The following is a 13,958-nucleotide window of genomic DNA, read 5'->3' as shown; positions in this document are numbered from 1 at the left end:
TGGGAGCGGGAAGCGGCTGATAAAAAAAGAAGCAACTACCTCGCTCAGCAGTTGCATGGGGGGGGAGGGTTGAGTGAAATCGACCAGAGCCCAGGTAGGCATAGCTACGCCAGGGAAAAACAGACCTCTGCAAACAAGGGATGTTACAGTGGAGCAAAAGGTGCTGGGTATTACCAGGCCTGGCGTACTTTGCAGGAGCTGGGAGATAACTTTCCAGAGAGTTTCACCTCTACCTTGCAAAGTCAATCCCCTTTCACAGTCATTGAGTCCAGTCCCCTGCCTTCACAGCAGGACCAAGTACCATCTGTAACAATTTTTGCCCCAAATGGCCTCCTCAAGGATTGAACTCACAACCCTGGGTTTAGCAGGCCAATGCTCAAACCATTGAGCTATCCCTTGCCACTGCCAAACCAATTACCCCTTGTGGAGCAGCTGACTTCCAGCTGCTGCCTGATCTAATGCCCCCAGAGAGATGGGAAACGGGGGGTTGATACAGACCTGGCATTCGGGGCCAGGAAACGAAAGAGAGTAGCGGTTTTCTCCGCTGGCTTTGGGGTCACTCACCCAAGAAGCAAGGACTTTTTCACATGTCGAGTCACAGAGGCCTGGCCCCTTCTCCCTGCCTGGGATCCGGCTGTCTCCCACGCTAGCACTCATAGGCCGTGTCCAGACTCAGGGTTTTTTTCGGGAAAAGTAGCCTTTTCCCGAAAAAACTTCCCCTGCGTCCAGACTCGAGCCGCGTTCTTTCGAAATTATTTCGAAAGAACGCGGCTTTTCTTTCGATGGCGGTAAACCTCGTTTCACGAGGAAGAACGCCTTCTTTCGAAAGTTCCTCTTTCGAAAGAAGGCGTTCTACAATGTAAAGAGGCCGTCTTCGAAAGAGAGCATCCAGACTCGCTGGGTGCTCTCTTTCGAAAAAGCGGATTTCTCTTTCGAAAGATCCGCCTGCAGTCTAGACGCGATCTTTCGAAAGAGCCTCTTTCGAAAGAAGCCTGCAGTCTAGACATAGCCATAGAAAGGCCACAGTATTGTTGTACCTTGGGGGTGCAGAAAGATGAATTCTCCGTGCGCCAGGAGCCCCACCAACTTGCCTTGGGCGGATGGTAACTACTCTGCGCTTTACCGCATGGTGTGGCCCACGGAAACCGGGTCTGAGCCTACAACGTTCCCTCTCGCTCAGCCTTCCCCAAGCCGCACCTCCCCGACCACGGCTCAGGGCGACGACTCCCTCGGCCAGTGTTTCTCAGTCTTTTTTATAAAGCATCACTTTTTCCAAGCAAACAAACAAAAATTATACGTACCCCCAGTACCTACAGTTTTCAGACACACAAAATTTTTTTCTACCATTGCAACACATTTGTTTAAGCAACTTAAATTGTAGCCGGGCGGGAGATTAAATTTTGGGGTTTAAAAAGTACAAAAATAATCAAGCGCTGTAACACTTGACACAAAAATTCAGTTTTCTCCAAATGTCAGTTGTGCCGACGTAACCCCCAGACTCCTCTCGAGTACCCCTAAATGTCGTACCACTGGTTGAGAAACTGCCCTAGGCCACCATGGCTGAATGGGCCACAGCCTAGAGGAGCCAAGGTGCCGTGGAGCACGACGGGCTCACCTGATCGCCAGGGAAGGCGCCAACTTCTCTGGCAAATCAGGTGAGATTGAAAAGCAGCCTTTGGTCCCAAGGAGGGCTCATCCGGGCCCCCCCGGCCCAGGGACGCTGGCCCAATGGGGCAGGTGGTGGACGTTCGAGCAGCAGAGGATCTGGAGGTCCCAAGCAGAGATGTTGGGGGGGAAAGACACAGGCAGGGCTGAAAAGGGGCAGCCCCACGGCACTGCCTTACATCTCCCATGGAGACAGAGTCGGCTGTTCACAGCTTCGGCACGCCAGCGACCACCCTCTCCTACGGCCACGGCTTCGTGCTAGATCCCTCAGCCATTGGAGCCAGGGAACGCCTCATGCTCTGCCCCACTCCTCGTGGGTCAGGGTTTTGGCCTGAAAACTGCCAGAGTTCTCCTAGGGGAAAGCGGAATGGGCCCGATCCTCAGCTGGTGCGTGTCGGAGGAGTTCCATTAACGTCAGCCCGGTGACTCCGGCCATCTTCACTCCCAGGCCCGGGAAAAGGGATTCCACTCCACAGTTTGGACTTTCATCGTATTTTGCTTTGCTCCGCCCCCCGCCCATGGCTCCAAAATAGCTGACTTCACTCACTCTGCCACTGGCCTGGTTTGTTCCTGCTCAGATGAGCGGGTGTGTTTGTGAGGCAGGCAGGGCGAGATGTCCAAAGCACTTTGCTGGCATTCAGTGGATGATGGGCTAGGCTAGGGGGCTGCTGGTACTCTGCTGCACAGGTAAGTCAGAACTCTGTGACCAGATGGGGAAACTGAGGCACAGAGCAGCGCTGTCGGACAGGTAAGTTAGAGCAGCAATAGCGCCTTTGTGGATGATGGGCTAGGCCAGGGGGCTGCTGATACTCTGCCAGCCAGGTTAAGTCAGAGCTCCATGACCAGATGGGGAAACTGAGGCACAGAGAAGCGCTGCCGGACAGGTAAGTCAGAGCAGCAATAGTGCCATGACCAAATGGGGAAACTGAGGCACAGAGCTGCGCTGCTGGACAGGTAAGTCAGAGCAGCAATAGCGCCATGACGAGGTGGGGAAACTGAGGCACGGCGCAGTGCTGGGCCCAGGCACACTGTGCAGGGGGGAGGCAGCAATTGGAGACAGAGTTAGCGCTCGGGAGCTCCTGAGTCCTACTCAGCTGCTTAAACTACTCCCTCAACATGGGCTTCGGCTGCAATCCAACCCCGCCTTGCTGATCTACCCGCAGGGCAGCAGGCGGATGATTCCTTCGGCTGCGGACAATCAATGAGCTATTTATGGTGGGCTGGGGAACCAGAGGGAGGCGGGGTTTGTGTGGTCTGCAGCTGACAAGGTGACCGATCGTTGGGTTGCAGCTGACATTTGCCCCGTGCTCCGACGCTGCGGTGATGGGCATCTCACGGGTGATGCAGGGCTGGAAAAGGCGCTCGACTAGGACGGGGCTCCTCGCGCCCACCAGCATAGGCAGGGGCTCGCAACCTGGCCCCAAGTGAGCATCCCAGCGGCTCAGTGCCTCTGACAGCAGCAGCAAGCAGCCATCTCTCAGCTGTGTCTCTTCTCCCAACAGGGCGCCGGGCTCCCCGTGGCTCCCCTGCAGCTGCCCAGGATCTGCCCCACTGGCTGACAGCGCTGGAACACACATTGGTCAGGACACGGAGCAGGGCTGGGAGGTAAGCAGGGGTCATTTTCACACAGTGCCTTTTCTGAGCCCTGCCACGCTAGGGAGAGTTGGAGCGGAGAGTGGTCTAAAGGAGGGGTGCTGCCAAAAAGGAATCAATCAGTGTTAGTAAAGTTCCGGGTCAGGAGCAGTGTCTGCCTGTACGCTGTGCTTTTGGGTGCCACCTACAAGAGATTCCCATGCCGCTCAGTTGATTAGCAGAGCACCCACTGCTGGGTTTTGTTTCGCTAGGGGTGGTGCACATCTGCACATGCCTGGGCGCATGTCACAAAATTTATTCCGCACGTGGATTAAAAAAAATGACAGGGAACATTGGTGAGGAGGGCCCCGATTCTGTGCTTCCAGCCCTGGAACATGGGGTTCTGGTAGTAACCACACCAGGGAGCTGCCACCCACCGCCTCGCCACGCTGCTTCTGGGAGCGGCTTGACGTGAAGGCGTGCCCCTCCCGCCCAAGGGCTGCATTCCTGCACTTGCCGGGCCCTGGGAACCAGGCTTGGCAGGGAAAACTGAGCTCCATGCGTTTCCTGCTTTCTTTATAAATAACAGGCTGAGTGACAGCACCGAGCCACACAGCAGCTGAGAGCCTCCGGCGGCAGATGGGAACCAACAGACGTCCCGGCCTGTCCAGGGAGCTGTCATCTGCAGAGACCGGGGAGTTTTAAAGGGGCCGTGGTGTTTATAACGCAGGCGGGCAGGGTATCTGTGCGGGGCTGGGTGTGTAGCGGGGACTGCAGACAGCTAGCACGCTTGCACATGGGTACAGACACGGGCCAGGCTGTGAGTCTCTTGCTCACACTCGAACAGCTCGCTCCTCCACCAGTGCGGCTGAAATCACAGGCGTAAAGGGAGAGTGGGAAACCGGGTGTCGGCCTCTGTCCCTCTGTCCCTATGCCAGTGTGCGCGCGCAGGTGTGCGTACTCTGAGTGTCAGTCCATCGGCACCTGAGCACCCCCCCATCTCCCTGCCTGCCACCCCAGACACAGTGTCCTGCTCTGCTTGGCTTCTGCTCCAGCCAACACACCTGCCAGGCCTTTTGAGCCCTTGCCATTTGCTGGGAGTCGCGGTCGTGGGAGACCGTCAGCTGTGACCATCCTTGTGCTGGCCCGCAGCGCAGGCAGGGACAGACACATGCCCCAATGGACACGAGGAGCCAAATTCCACCTTGAACAGGCAGAACCAGCTGGACCACGGATGTACCAGGACCAGAGTCCTGGTGACCGGCTGTGACCGGGACCCCTGCAAGCTGGCAGGGGGTCGGGAGCCTGCCATGCCACAGCTGGGCTGCCCACCGAGGTGGGAAGCCCAGGGGGGCTGGCAGGGCAGCGGGGGGCTGGTGGCAGGCTCCAGTTGGCAGCTGGGCCAGGCCTGGGGGGCTGGTAGCAGGGGGGCCAGAAATGACCTCCACTCGCCTGGCAAAATCCCTCATCCAGGCCTGGTCTGGTCCCAAGGGTGCCAGACCAGGGAGGTCCAACCTGTACCACCCTGTACCTGCAGTCACTCAGACGGCATGGCGGGTATGTACCTATGTCACTGTGTGCACACGTATGGTGCACGGACCGTGGCAGGGGTGCAGTGCAGGCACGAGTTAGACCCGTGCCTGTGTAATGGAACGCATGGCGGTACGTCCGGCACGCTCTCGTCCCCCTCTCGTGGCACAAACGCTCCCCAGCTGAGACGGTTCCTTCTGGCCTTGCAATCTGCGAGTTCCTCGGGAAGCCCCTGACCTGGCATGGGAACACGCGTTTGTCTGCAGAGCCATTGCGGTGAAGCGCCGAAGAATCCCCGATCTGCTTTTAAAAGATGCTGCCACAGCTGATAGAGCCCAGAACGGTTTCTATGCATTACAGCCAAGCCCCCATGTTCAATTCTTGGGAGCTGTGGCAGCGGCCTGTTCCAGACTGGCCACCCTCCATCCGTGGGAATCCGTGAAAGGCCACAAGTCACCTGGTTACGAGTCCAACGGGCACCGAAACGACTCCCCCACAGCCGTTCGGCACCACTCCTGTAGGCCATCCTCCGCCCCGCCCTAGTAACGGCGGGGAAGCCAGGGGCTACGGGTTGGTACGAAGAACTGCCCACGGCTGCACAGCGACTTGCCAGGATGGGGTGCGGGTGCATTACGCCACGGCCTGATGCCACGACAACCGTCTGTCAAAATGGCAAATCTGTTACCCCTGCTCCTACCCCCTGGCCGCAGACTCGTTTGATTTTGAGCTGCCCCACGCATGCTTGGCGACACACTTGGCTGAGTGCGGCACGGCGGCGCCCGGAGCTCACCCACACACTGCAGAGGGACCGGTGAGCCCTTCCCGACCCGCCTCTTCCCGGGAAGAGCTCACCCCCCCGGGACGAGCCCAGCCCATCTTCACCCACCGCAGCTAGCGGCTGTGCTGCATGTCCCCTCGCCCTAGGAGCCCTGGTCGAGTTAGCAGGGGCGGCTGTGGTGCCTCGCACGGGCATTTCCACTCCATTCAGGTGGAATGAAACCGAGTAAAGTTCAACCTGGGGAGAGCTCAGAGACAAGTCCAACGTGTGGCTACACGGATCAGAGTGCTCCCCGCTGCCTTTCAGCTGTGCAGCTCCCCGACTCTTCTCTTGCCAGCCAGGGGGCCCCCGAGTCTGACGCCACCTCAGTTAATGAAACACCTCTTCACCAGCATCCTGGTGAGCCACACGTGAGCCGGGAGAGGGTGCCAGGCCGTATTCTCATCTGTAAGCGCCAGGGCTTCCCAAGGCACTGGCCACTTCACCCTTCTCCCAGAGGTCTCCTCAAGACCTCCCGATACACTGAGGACGCAGAACAGAGCAGTCGCAGGCTGCGTGGGGGATAATGCAACGCCCCGGCTAAAGTTCCACAGGCTGAGTGCACCCGCCTCTTGAAATACCTGCGAGCTTCCTTCCTGTAGGTGGCCAAGCTAGTGGTGTCTAGCCCTGCCTTTGGTTGAGGGTCTTGCATATTCTTATCCACATTCTCATGGTCCTCTGTTGAGCCCATATTTCCAGTACATGTGCCCAAATCCTGACATTTAAAGGTGGGGGGGGGGGGGCACCACTATGTGAGGTAGATACAAACAAGTTTTTCCCACAATTTATCACCAAGAGGAAACTTTCCATCAAGCTAAACCAGTGGTCCCCAACGCGGTGCCCGCAGGCGCCATGGCACCCGCCGGGGGATTTCTGTGCGCCTGCTGAAACATCTGGGCTGGCCCCGCCCCCGGCGCGTGGCACATGAGCAGGGCCGGCCTGGGGCGCGTGGGCAGGTCCAGCCCCGGCCCCAGGGCACATGTGCGGTGCTGGCCCGGGGTGCGTGGCTCGTGGGTGGTCCTGGGCGCACGGCCCATGCGCGGTGCCGACCCCAGGCGCATGGCTCGTTGGTGGCCCCGCCCCTGTGTGCCCGGCACGTGAGTGGCTCTGCCCCCGGGCGCCCGGCAGCCACGCAACATTGGGGACCACTGAGCTAAACAAACTCGACTGCAAACAATGGTGGTACTTTTTTCTGAAAGCAATAAACATTTCCTTGTTGTGTTTGCAACCCACAGAGTGCATGAGAACTATAAAATGAAACTGACCAGAAAGCAGAATGGCCGTGAAACTGACTAGGCTTGGGTATCTTTAGCATCTCCACTGAGAAATATAAAAAATAAGCCAACAGCCCATCCAGGGAAGGGGGCCGTAGGCTTTTAGACCCACTGTGGCTGTAGTAACCAAAAGTGTTAGCTGTAATATCAGTGAGGAAGGCTGGGATGGAGCGTATAGGTGTCTGGCCACTTCACTCTTCATGTCAGTCCCCTGACAATCCCACTTTACATTTGTTTTTGAAAAGTTACCAGTGTCATTTTTAAGGTGGTTTAAGGACCGCATCCACGCAGGCGCACTCTGACCCATTTTAGTATCTCAGCTGGGCCCTTTCTGCAGCAAATTTTCCCCATTTTTGGCACAGCATCTGCTGGCTACCACGTCTGGCTGAGTTTCTGCCCTGGAAGCATGGCCTTTGTGAGCTAAAATGCAGTGTGTGTGTGTGAAGCTGTGTGCACAATGTGTGTGTGTGTGTGTGCATGAATCTGCATGTTAGTTAATGAAGCTGTGCACACAGTGTGTGTGTTAATGAAGCCATGTGCAGTGTGTGTGTTAATGAAGCCATGTGCGCACAGTGTGTGTGTGTTAATGAAGTAACACACACACACTGTGTGCACAGTGTGTGTTAATGAAGTTGTGTGAGGTATGTGTGTAGCCATGTGCACACAGTGTGTGTGTATTAGTTAATAAAGCCATGTGTGCACAGTGTGTGTGTTAATGAAGCTGTGTGCACAGTGTTAGTGTGTGTGTTAATGAAGCCATGTGCTCACAGTGTGTGTGTTAATGAAGCTGTGTGCACAGTGCATGTGTGTGTGTTAATGAAGCTGTGTGCAGTCTGTGTGTGTGTAGCCGTGTGTACAATGTGTATTAGTTAATAAAGCCATGTGCACAGTGTGTGTGTGTGTGTGTGTGTGTGTGTGTAGCCATGTGCACACAATTTAACCCCCCATACAATCTGACAGCTATGTCTGCAGCCTGGTGGAGTCGGGGCTCTCAAGCCCCCTCCCCACAAGAGTTCTACATGTGGCAAGGATTCCCTGACATGACTCAAACTCTGCTGGAATTTTTTTTCTTGTGGGTAATTTGTCCCAGCCACTGGGGGCTGAGTCTGTTTTCCTGCATCTGGTTTCCATTAGGGGCCGTGCAGCCCAGATGAATAAGTAATAATATAAAAATAAAAGGATTAGCATTTTCTCCTTGGCTGGTCCACCCCGCCCCTCCCTCCCCTCACCTCCGGATGGGAATCAGATGTCGAATCCAGAGATCGCCCCCTACACCCCAGGGTGACCTAACGCCCTCGATTTGTTACACCAGGGCGTTTAACCCTCCGCCAGCGGGGCTCGGCCTGGTTCCTGCTGGGCTTGGCAGCCACATCCCAGCCCTCCCAGTTTTACAACAATAATTGGGGCAGCACCACAGAAGCTACTGTCTAATAAAACTCAGATTCCCTTTTGATTCACGCACACCCGGGCAATCGGCCTGGCGCCACTTAGCCCTGCGGGGGGGCTCAGCGCCCGGCCCCCTCTTTGCAGGGCTGGAGTGGTCCGGCGGGGCGACTGGGCCCTGGTTTGTGTTGCAGACTCCCGGATCCCCCCCCCCCTCGCCCCCGCGACTGCTAAGTTTGCCCTGCCCATTTGCAAAGCTTTTGGGGGAACCTGCGGACAGGGCTTGCGGGGCCTGATTCTCCACTGCCCGGCCCCTGCTGGGTCATTAACCAGCACACAGCGGGGGCGGCATGTCCCACATCACAAGGGCAGCGTTGGCAGGCTCATGCTGCCGGGCAGTGGTGGATCAGGCCTTCCTATATCCAGCTGTGGTGCACAGCTGGGCTGACCTCTGCTATCCTTCCTTGGGCCCCAGCTCGGCAGCGTGAACTGTAAGGATATGGCCTTTTTCTGTAGTCCTCGCAGAAGCGCTAGACGCGATGGTCTCCAGCCTTTTGGGGCTGCAGGGTGCCCGGGGCCAGCGCTGCACAGGCGCTGCACACCCAGGGCTTGGGCCAGCGCTGATCACTCGGCGGGCACACATAAGTGCTCCAGCGGGCGCCATGGCACCCACGGGCACCGCGTTGGGGACCACTGGGCTAGAGCCTAGGCCAGGGGTGGTAAACCGAAGGCTCAGGGACTGGATGCACCCCCTGGAGTGCCTGGCTCCAGCCCCTGAGGCTCAGATCTCCCCCCGCCAAGCATTGGGGAGCCTGGGCTGGCGTTCTGGCCTCTTTGCCATCTTCCTGTGGGGCTGGAGCACACAAAATCTCCCCACCCGGGCCCCCCGAGGCTCTGGTGTGGGAGGGAAATGTGGGGCGGGTCTTGCTCCTTCTCAGTCGGGCTGAGGGGTCAGGGTGGGTTTTTGCTTCTCACTTGTGTGCAGACCCGGACCCAAAACCGGATCCCGCCCCAGGGCTAGGCCTTCGTCGGCAGGCAGGCTGAAAGGGCAGCAGCCCCTCGCTGTCTGCAGGGAGTCCCACCCTCCCATTCTGCTGCATGACAATAGTGCCAGGCCAGGCTGTTCCGAAGGAGACTCTGTCCTCAGGCCACTAGCACCCGATAAAGGAACAGAGCTAGAGATGGGCCAAGAGAAATGCTGGTCAATAGCTGGGGGGTGGCCTCCTCCTTGGGTGACCATGGGCCTCTTCTTCCTATTGTTTGCTTGGGGGGGTCTCTGTCTGCTCCTGAATGGTCCCTGGCTGCTGTAATTAATTGTGCGAGGTGTCAATCAACTCAGGGGGCGGGCTCTGGTTGGTTAGGTACTTCGCCCCCAGGATGCTACCGGTGGTGAGTAACACTGAAGTCAAACAGTGGGGTCCGGCAGGGCTACTCAACTTTGGAATCCCCGGGGCCACCGTGATACTCACAGCACATGCCCAGGGTGGTTGCATCTACACGCAAATATATATGCAAATATATGCAAATAGCTTCTTTCCCATAATGCCCCCGCACCTCCTCCCTGGGGGCTAGAAACTCCGATACCCTGTACCCGCCTGTTCCAGCCAGCCCGCCTGCTGGCATCTGTCAGTGATCACCCTGCCTGGGAGACGCCTCGCCGTTGTGGAGCCTGTTCCCAGTGGAGGCCACGTTCAAAGGATCCCACCCACGGGCTGCATGGTGAGCCCCACTGTGATGTAGTGGGGGGGCTGTCTGCTCTGTGACCCGGGGTCTCCCTGCGCTGTGATGTGCGATTTCCACTGACTCACCCACATGTGGATTGGCCCAGACACCTAGGCCCAGCCTGGGCAGTTAGCAAAGCTCTTCCCAGTAGGGCTGCCAGATGGTTTCAACAAAAATACCGGACACACTTGCCATGACATCACAATCAACGGTCCAGCTTATCTAGAACATACTGGACACACTTGCCATGACATCACAATTGATGTTCCAGCTTATCTAGAACATACCGGACACACTTGCCATGACATCACAATCGACGTTCCAGCGTATCTAGAACATACCGGACACACTTGCCATGACATCACAATCAACGGTCCAGCTTATCTAGAACATACTGGACACACTTGCCATGACATCACAATTGATGTTCCAGCTTATCTAGAACATACCAGACACACTTGCCATGACATCACAATCGACGTTCCAGCGTATCTAGAACATACCGGACACACTTGCCAGGACATCACAATCGACGTTCCAGCTTATCTAGAACATACCGGACACACTTGCCAGGACATCACAATCGACGTTCCAGCTTATCTAGAACATACCGGACACACTTGCCAGGACATCACAATCGACGTTCCAGCTTATCTAGAACATACCGGACACACTTGCGAGGACATCACAATCGACGTTCCAGCTTATCTAGAACATACCGGACACACTTGCGAGGACATCACAATCGATGTTCCAGCTTATCTAGAACATACCGGACACACTTGCCATGACATCACAATCGACGTTCCATCTTATCTAGAACATACCGGACACACTTGCCATGACATCACAATCGACGTTCCAGCTTATCTAGAACATACCGGACACACTTGCGAGGACATCACAATCGACGTTCCAGCTTATCTAGAACATACCGGACACACTTGCGAGGACATCACAATCGACGTTCCAGCTTATCTAGAACATACCGGACACACTTGCGAGGACATCACAATCGATGTTCCAGCTTATCTAGAACATACCGGACACACTTGCCATGACATCACAATCGACGTTCCATCTTATCTAGAACATACCGGACACACTTGCCATGACATCACAATCGACGTTCCATCTTATCTAGAACATACCGGACACACTTGCCATGACATCACAATCGACGTTCCAGCTTATCTAGAACATACCGGACACACTTGCCATGACATCACAATCAACATCCCAGCTTATTAGAAAATACTGGACAGCTCTATTTTCTCAATTTGTTTCCTGAACAGAAAGCTCCAATACTGGACTGTCCGGTTTTGAACCAGACACCTGGCCACCCAACTTCCCAGGGGAGAGACAAAGGGAGGGAGGTGGAGACGAACACCAGGTGTTGGGGGAGGGGTCAGTTGCTGGCTGGGAAACATGAAGGGAACAACCTAAGCTGAGGACTGAGGGTCTGGGGGGCACCAATGGACCCCCTAACCCAAGGGGTCTGAGGCATCCTGGCTTTGACTCGTAGCCATGTCACGTCTGTGCCGGGCTGTATCCCAGAGAAGCAATAACCCCTCTCTGTTCTACTGGCTGGCGGAGTCTGTTCTTGCGGCTACAGGGCTGCAGGATCAAGGGGAACCCCAACGCGCAGCCACACCCACGTAAACCCAAACCGTACCACGGGCTGCAAACAAATGGGCCACGGGCGGTGTGTTGAGTAGCCCTGGGGAAAGGTCTAGCACAGCACGACTCAAGTGTCACTCTATACACCGGGGTCCAAGAAGGAGCCCAGCAGGAAGGGCCAAAAGGAACTGCAAGAGGAAGGAAGGAAGACCTGGAAGCAGAACTCACCTCAAGACCCAACCTAAGATCAGAGCTGCCAAGAGTTCTCTGCACGACCGTGTTGTGCAGCAACCAGGATCCAGAGTAAGGATGTGAAGGACTAGTCTGTCAGCTTGTCTATTCCCACCCCCTTGCTGCCGCTATCAGATAGAGGCAGCAAACGGGGTTCGGAGGGGAGGAGTACTTCAAAGTGGCAATGCCACACAGCTGAGCCGGGGATCAGCTGTGTGGTGCTGCTGCTTTGAAACTCCAAGGCGGCATTTCAAAGGGGCAGCGCCAGGGAGCCCGGGGTCAGCTGGGGAGTCCAGGAGAGCTGGACGCTTGTATATTTCAACGCAAGCACCCGTGTGCAGCCCAGAGTCAGCAGGACTTCTTGCTGGCCCCGTACGCAGAGATCCGCATTCCTCCTTTGAAATGTACAAGAGCCCCAGCGGCAGGAATGCGGAAGTGCCTATCGACTAGTCGATGAATCGCAATTTACCATCCTTCATCCGGATGAGACTGACCTTGCCCGGTCGCCAATGGGCGCGCATGGCCCTGCCAGCTTAGCACGCCTGTTCTGCCACTGCTAATAGACAGGGGGAAGGATATTCCCAGGAGAGGCTCTTCCAAGCTCTCGCCACGCCGCAGGGAGTGACGTCCTGAGCCCGAGGAGCTGGGGAAAGGTGGGCGCCCCTAGAGTGTGGAAGTGACGGAGAATTTTGTGCGGGCCACAGAAACTTCCCATGGCCAAGGGGGGACCATTCAGGCCTGGGGGGCTTCTTCACAGACCTGGACCATCTGCTCCTGCCGGGCAGGTGGGGGCAAGGAGGGCAAGGGCTGGTGGGGCGATGGAGCTGTGTGTGCCGGCTGCAGGGCCCTGGCAGGAATGGGGACTCGCTCCCCCGGCCCTCCTGGCTTGATCCAGTAGGAGCTGTTTGTGGCACGAGCCTGTCCTCCGTGTCCCTGGGGGTGCCCATTCGCCGTGCCCGGCACACGCTAGGCCTTGTGGTCACCCTCTTGCCACTCGCCAGCAGAGCCAGAGGCCCCTTCCCACTCGTCTCCGGCAGGCCAGGGTGCCCTGGATGCAGGATGGCGCAGCGATGAATCGGCGCCTGCCTTTGCTGTCTCTTGGCTGGGTGATTCTCACTCCCCTTGGCGCACAGCCCCAGCATGGGGACGGGCGAGCAGAGCACTCCCCTCGCCGAGGCTCAGCCCGTACAAACAGTCGCCCGGGCCATGCACCCCAGGCCACTTCCTGCCGTGTAGCTCAGTGATTCCCAAAGAGCAGCCGCTCCCGGTCCTCATCGTGTGCAAGAACACCATGGAGAAGTAGGCCGGGAGTCCAGAGAGCTGAGCTCCTCCCCCGCCTTGGCCATACCCTTCCTGCACGGCGCGTCTCTTCCCTTCCCTGCTGAACCTCAGTTTTTCCATCTGTGAAATGGGCATAAGGGAGCCCTCTATAAGCCCTGAGTCTCATGGTACGACTCGTCCCTCAGAACCTCACCGTGGGCTGAGTCCAGGCTGCCCCACCCTGGGTTCCCTCCGGAGTCTTGGGATCTGACCGGGACATGTTTCTGCTCCGAGCATCCCAGCAGTAGAGAGTAGGACCAGGCAGAATATCAGTAATCCAAAGGCCCAGAGCAGTACAGGACTGATCAAAGCAGCTTTGGTTTCCTGGCTGTCTCCCTTTGCTGGGCTCCGGGGCAGGAGCAGGGAAGACGAGGGAGAGGGGCAGGGAGACGCACACAGAAAGCCCCGTCTCCCTGCGAGCCTCCCCTCCGGCCAGATGGCCCAGCCCGAGCATGGAACGGGTTAAGAGGGAATGAAAATAACGGCATCTTTCATGCTCTCCAAATGGCTCCAAATGAAAGCCAGATGCTGGAGGCGACGTCTCCCGAAGCCGGGCTGCCTCCTCGCAAAAGGAAAGCCGCATTCCTGCTCCTCAGCTGCTGGGGCCACCGAGGCCAAGAACAACTCCCCGATAAGATCGCGAGGGACAGAGCCTCTCCATCTGGACTGTGTTAGAGAGGCGCTCGGCGCCAGCGGCCAAGTGGGGACGAACTGCAGAGCTCTCCCACATGGGAAAGGCGGATCGAGGGGGAGATGGTTCACACACACACACACACACACAGACACACACACACACACACACACACACACACACATAGACACAC

The 13,958-nt window shown here is 57.0% G+C and overlaps 1 protein-coding gene and 1 long non-coding RNA gene across 4 annotated transcripts in view; one reads left to right on the top strand and one right to left on the bottom strand.

Moving 5' to 3' along the window:
• CBFA2T3 (CBFA2/RUNX1 partner transcriptional co-repressor 3) overlaps positions 1 to 13,958 on the bottom strand; it is a 114,146-nt gene that overhangs the window by 41,161 nt on the left and 59,027 nt on the right. Inside the window, exon 1 of one of the 3 annotated variants that reach the window (XM_075939860.1) lies at positions 9,879 to 10,366. The exons of the other annotated variants lie outside the window; for them this stretch is intronic. The gene's annotated coding sequence lies outside the window, so the exon portion shown is untranslated. Of the gene's footprint in view, positions 1 to 9,878; positions 10,367 to 13,958 lie in introns of those variants that run through there. 3 annotated transcript variants of the gene reach the window in all.
• LOC142831035 (uncharacterized) lies at positions 2,232 to 7,495 on the top strand. The gene is made up of 3 exons (XR_012906624.1): positions 2,232 to 2,352; positions 3,168 to 3,270; positions 3,827 to 7,495. It is a non-coding gene; the product is annotated as an uncharacterized LOC142831035 (long non-coding RNA).

The sequence above is a fragment of the Pelodiscus sinensis genome, chromosome 12, assembly GCF_049634645.1.
Source record: "Pelodiscus sinensis isolate JC-2024 chromosome 12, ASM4963464v1, whole genome shotgun sequence".
Lineage (NCBI taxonomy): Eukaryota > Metazoa > Chordata > Testudines > Trionychidae > Pelodiscus > Pelodiscus sinensis.
The sequence above is the reverse complement of the archived record's forward strand: the minus strand, read 5'-3'. Positions and strand labels throughout refer to the sequence as shown.